The sequence below is a fragment of the Lontra canadensis genome, unplaced genomic scaffold, assembly GCF_010015895.1.
Source record: "Lontra canadensis isolate GAN:19392208 unplaced genomic scaffold, GSC_riverotter_1.0 scaffold28, whole genome shotgun sequence".
Classification (NCBI taxonomy): domain Eukaryota; kingdom Metazoa; phylum Chordata; class Mammalia; order Carnivora; family Mustelidae; genus Lontra; species Lontra canadensis.
In genome coordinates this window covers 13,436,075-13,442,074 of record NW_022631022.1, presented here as the reverse complement: position 1 = coordinate 13,442,074, position 6,000 = coordinate 13,436,075, and positions in this window count along the sequence as shown.

Genomic DNA, 6,000 nt, shown 5'->3' with positions numbered 1-6,000 from the left:
GAGATTCAAATTAAAACCACATTGAGATATCACCTTACACCAGTTAGAATGGCCAAAATTAGCAAGAGAGGAAACAACATGTGTTGGAGGGGATGTGGAGAAAGGGGAACCCTCTTACACTGTTGGTGGGAATGCAAGTTGGTGCAGCCTCTTTGGAGAACAGTGTGGAGATTCCTCAAGAAATTAAAAATAGAACTTCCCTATGACCCTGCAATTGCACTCCTGGGAATTTACCCCAAAGATACAGATGTAGTGAAAAGAAGGGCCATCTGTACCCCAATGTTTATAGCAGCAATGGCCACGGTCGCCAAACTGTGGAAAGAACCAAGATGCCCTTCAAGGGATGAATGGATAAGGAAGATGTGGTCCATATACACTATGGAGTATTATGCCTCCATCAAAAAGGATGAATACCCAACTTTTGTAGAAACATGGACGGGACTGGAAGAGATTATGCTGAGTGAAATAAGTCAAGCAGAGAGAGTCAATTATCATATGGTTTCACTTATTTGTGGAGCATAACAAATAGCATGGAGGACAAGGGGAGTTAGAGAGGAAAAGGGAGTTGGGGGAAATTGGAAGGGGAGGTGAACCATGAGAGACTATGGACTCTGAAAAACAATCTGAAGGGTTTGAAGAGGTGGGGGTGTGGGAGGTTGGGGGAACCAGGTGGTGGGTATTAGAGAGGGCACAGATTGCATGAAGCACTGGGTGTGGTACAAAAACAATGAATACTGTTATGCTGAAAATAAATTTAAAAAAATGATTAAAAAAAGAGAATGAAGTGATCAACTGATCAAATCATGCTGATAAATTAGTTAAGACAAAGACTAGAAAATGATCATTGGGTTTAACAGCATAATAATAACTTAAGACTTTTTATAGAGTGGTAGAAATAAGTCCTGATTAAAGTGAATTCAAGCAAGAATGGAAACAAGACTACAGATATTGAGACATCAAGTACAAGCAATGCTATTGAGGAAATTTGCTGAAAAGAAGCCCAGAGAAACAGAACAGGACCTGGTGAGGAATTTGAGGTTGAGCAAATTTTATGTTTAATTGAGAATATGACTCCTTACCTGAACAAAGCAGTGAAGGGGAGAAACTGATAATGCAAGACAGAGGGGCAGGACATTTACAGCAGTCATATCCTTGAAAGGGAATGGATCCAGTGTAAAAAAGGTGTTGGCTTTCCACAGAGGCACAGACATTTCGCTAGTAACAAGAACAAAAGTAGTGTATGTGGACATAGAAGCAGTCAACATTCTTTCAGTTATGTGGAGTGGAAAGAATTGAATACAGCCAAGCTTGAGAATATTCTGGAAACATACAATGTAGGAAGAAAGAGGCCATGAAAATATGTATTAGGGTTGATTAGAATGACAGGTCATGAACTCTATGTGAAAGTCAAAGACATGAGGACATGTAGCATGTGGAAATACCATAGAAGTAGTAAAATGAGTGTCTTATAGATCCTGGTAGGGTTTAAGATTTGACCTCAGGGCACTAAAAGGAGTGAACTGGAAAAGAGGAATGGTAGTTGACAAGTATAATATTTAACATTAAGATTATGGGGGAGTGAACTAGGTCATGACCATAGAAATGAGTACCTGACTGGGGAGAGAGACAAGCCATAAGAGACTCTTAATCTCAAGAAACAAACTGAGGGTTGCTGGAGGGCGGAAAGAGGGGTAGGGTGGCTGGGTTATGGACATTGGGGAGGGTATGGCTATGGCGAGTGCTGTGAATTGTGAAAGACTAATGATTCACATACCTGTACCTCTGAAACAAATAATACATTATATGTTAATTTAAAAAGAAAGAAAAAAATGAGTACCTGAGTCAAGGTAAAGGATGAAATCAGTGGAGGACAGGAGGTCAAAGAACTGAGAGGCAGAGAAGTGTATTGTAAAAGTGTTAAAATTATATTTATATATAAAATTCATTCTATCTCTCAAATTACATAATTATATATATTATATACACCTAGAAAATTCACTCGTATATATTTATTCATTTGTATAAAATACTGATATATTTTATATATAACTTTTTTCATATATATATGGAGAAGGGAAGAAAGAGAAGGAAGGAGAAAGAAAGAATGAATTTGCCAAATAATGAGTTTGAAGAAATGTGTGAGAGAGAGAGACCTGGGGTCAACAGATGCTCCACCAGCATGGAGTAATGAATGGTATAATCCAGTAATTTAAACTTCAGACTAGGTACTTTTAAGGAGAGTAATGGGAACTGACTGAAAGGTGCCAAGGAAATCTACCTATCTCTAGGTCCAGTGGCAGAAGAGCGCAGAAGGAAAAACATCTCCCTCTTCACAGGAGTCACAGGAAGCGGATTATTTAGGAAGAATCAAGTTTCAGAGAGTAAGGAGGTAAAAAAAAATAAATAAAATTGTTTGCAAAGAGGTTAAGAATTCAGAGGTTTTTGCTCATAACAGACACTGGGTCCCAGAATACTCAATGGAAGATTTGGGGAGTTAAGAAGGGAGAAAGATTTTTACAAGTAAAGAGACTTAATGAGATGATAGATGAATGCAGATGATGGAAGAGGACATGGAAATGTGGCTCACAGGTTAAGTGACAGAGACAAGAGTGAAGGGCACAATGTGATTAGTCCTGGGTCCTTAAGCAGGATATGGTGGGGAGGAAGTGAGTGTTGTTGAGATGGGAACAGAAGATCTTACCAAGAATATGTAAAGCCCCAGGAGCCACTCTTCACTCCCACTGATGACAATGTGAAGGCCTGAAGAGACTCCACATCTGGTGGAATCATCGAAAACATACACAGAAAAAAAACTTGATTTATCTTGTAACTGCTAAGGGGCTTATGCAATTGGGCTTGAGACGAAATACTGTAGGGTCTGTGGAAAAGCTAGTATTAAAATTTTGGTTAAAAAATAAGAAAGATACAATAGGTAGTTTGCTGTCTCTAGAATGTAAAAAGTAAGTCAGCTTCAATTTTCATTGCATTGCCAGATTCTCCACCTGTTGGTTGGATGCCGAAATCTTAGACTTATTTTCAATCACTGACATAAAATATCCACACTGCAGACACACACACACAAACTTTAATTTGAAGAGAATTATTAAAAACATTAACAACTATAGATCACTCACCTCCAGGCACCATGCTTAAACCCCTTCTCTCAAGTAATATTTGCAATAGCCTTGTGATGGGTTATCCCCATGTTTTCAGAGGTAGAAACTGAGGCATAGAGAAAAAAATTTGCCCTAGGTCATACAGTGAGTAAATGTTTGATACATGGTATACCTGAGTTGAGATCACTATCTGAAAACACAGTATCAGGATTCTATAGTAAGTATTTCTCAGAGTACAGTCCCTGGACCTGTGAATTTGTAGGAAATACTAATTTTATTACCCCATCCTAAACCTATTTAATCAGAAACTCTGGGGTTAGTGTCCAGAAATCTGTGTTTTAACAAGTCCTCCATGTGATTCCATTGTAAGCTCAAGTCTGAGAACCCCTGTTCTAAAATAAGTAGGGATGGAGTATCAGAGTATTGAGAACATGATAAAAGACAGATAACTACCTATCCCTCCAGAGTCTTTAAATTCTGACTCATATGACACTGTGAGTGTGTGTATGTGTTTCCATGATTTAGGTACGTGAGTAGCTGGTGAGTATGAGTATGTCAATTCAGGGATGTAGTACTAGCTAATCTCCCTCCCTCATTCTAAATACTTTCAGAATTATTAAATTCAGGATTTACTGAAGACAGCTAGGATTTAGATAGTAGCACAACTGTCATCCTTATGTTATAGCCTATTAAATATATAAAGAAACAACTCTTACTGTCTGAAACATTAAAGTTTTCATTTTCATGACAAAATATATAACTTATAGGTGCTTTGCACATTTTGAGCCTCTCAATTTTATTAGAAGCCAGACTTTGCTGAACATGACAGTAACGATGTGGGGCTTTAAGACAAGAAAACTGTCATGACATTAATTTCTGATTCTATATAGGGAACACCTTGTTATAAAAGATGTTCTTACTACCACAGAGCTAGGGGCAGTTAAATCGCTGACACAACCAGTTACTCTCTTCTTTTTCAGTGAATAGAGAATATGAAATAGAGTGCAACTGATTTTTGTTGTATTATATAAATAACTGAATTTCATTAAAAGATTTTCCAAAAATTGTAGAATTTCTTTCACCTATCTTCACACTTTGCAATAAAAATAGAGACCATTACAAAGCCATTTTTCAGAACAGTACTTTCCCTCTAGTCCTAGGGGCATGATGAAAAACTAAATTTACTAGGAAAGAGGATGTTTGAAGGGAAAATTTTGCATCCTTTAATCAATTTGTGAAGCAGGTATGGTGAAAGGCAATGGTGGTGAGAAGCAGTTAAAGTCTTGTATTTCTCTGCTTCTGCTTTTTTTTTTCAGCCACTTTACAACTGTGATATCATATGTATTATCATCAGAGGAAAATTTGGAGAGGTATAGCATCTCTACTTTATAGAGGAAAAAACCCATGAAAGTTTAACAACTAGGTATGGATAATGCTATATGTTGGTTTAAAACTTAGATTATAACTCAGTCGATTGATTGTTACCTCTCTGGCTCTGCTCCAGTTCTCACCTAAACTTCTGAGTGTGTCTAGATATAGTACAATGACACTTCCACTCAAAAGGTGATGATCTAGACCAGAGTTTTCATATAGTTCAAGGACACCACTAAGATGGTTATTAGTCTTTTTCACTTGCATTCATTCATTCGTGCACAGTGAGGTTCTCCAGAGCTCCGTGATATATGACGTGGCAACAGACTGAATATAGAAGTAGATAGGAAAATCTGGCTTTTTTCCATTAAGTTGTCATTAAAGAGATCTGTAAATTGTATAAGTTAGTAAGTAAGTAAGTAAGTAAGTAAATAAATAAATAAAATAGCCTCTCTTTTGACCTAAATAGTTTCTGAAATTTTCAGGAAACTTTTTTAACATATAATAGTGTCATCATTGTTTCAAAATGAATAAACTAAAACATCTTAGTATAGTTTCTAATATAATAAATATAATCTACATTTTAAAAAGTTCTTTGTGAAGAAGGGTGGTCCAAGAAAGGTCCAGAAAGACCCTGAACTCAATTCCTGCTACAGACATATTAAACTTACACCTACATATAGAGCAATTCCTTCTGAAGAGCTGAGGGCTGACTGAACAGCTTCTATACAACAGATGCTAGAGGGACCACAAAGAGAAGGGAAGGAGAGATGGAGATTTGGTGATAATAGGAACCTCACCCTCAAATTTGTGACTTGAAGTAAGGAGGGCTATCACTACAGGGCCCATTGCACAGGCTCACCCACCATGGATCATAGTTAAAACAAAAACAAAACAGCAGTTTCAAGGGCAATTAGATTGTATATGAAGAAAATCTGTTTACTAGACCTAGCAAGCCCATCAAATGAGCAAGGAACTACTAGAATGCTCTTCAGGGTTGGAGGCACTAGTGACTACCTTTTTTTATGTTCGCTCTCCAATTTGATGTATGGACAGAAGCATGGTCCAGGCACTCTAGCTGACATCCTAGGACTATCCAAGTGCACCCTGGCCCCCATCCCATGCCAGCTCTGGCTGTTTCTGCACCCTAGCAAAATGTGCTCCAGGATTCCCTGGGCTATGCCTACACCAATTCCAGCCCTACCATCAAGGTAGCCCCAGTGCACCATGACCCAGGATATTCCTGCCTGAGTACACTCCCGTTTCAGCCAAGATGGGCCCAACACAGCACAGCCAGGGACCACCTGGCCTATAACTGCTGCAGCCAGCCTGCCAAAGCTGCCAGGCAGATGCACTTTATGCAGAAGATTCTCCTACACAAGGTCAGTCCTTGAGACTGGATGAGGTAGCTGTTCTGTTTGCATCATAGAAGTAAACACAGAAAAGTCAAACAAAATTAGGAGACAGAGGAATAGGATCCAAAGGAAGGAACATAAAACCCAAGGGCAAAGAA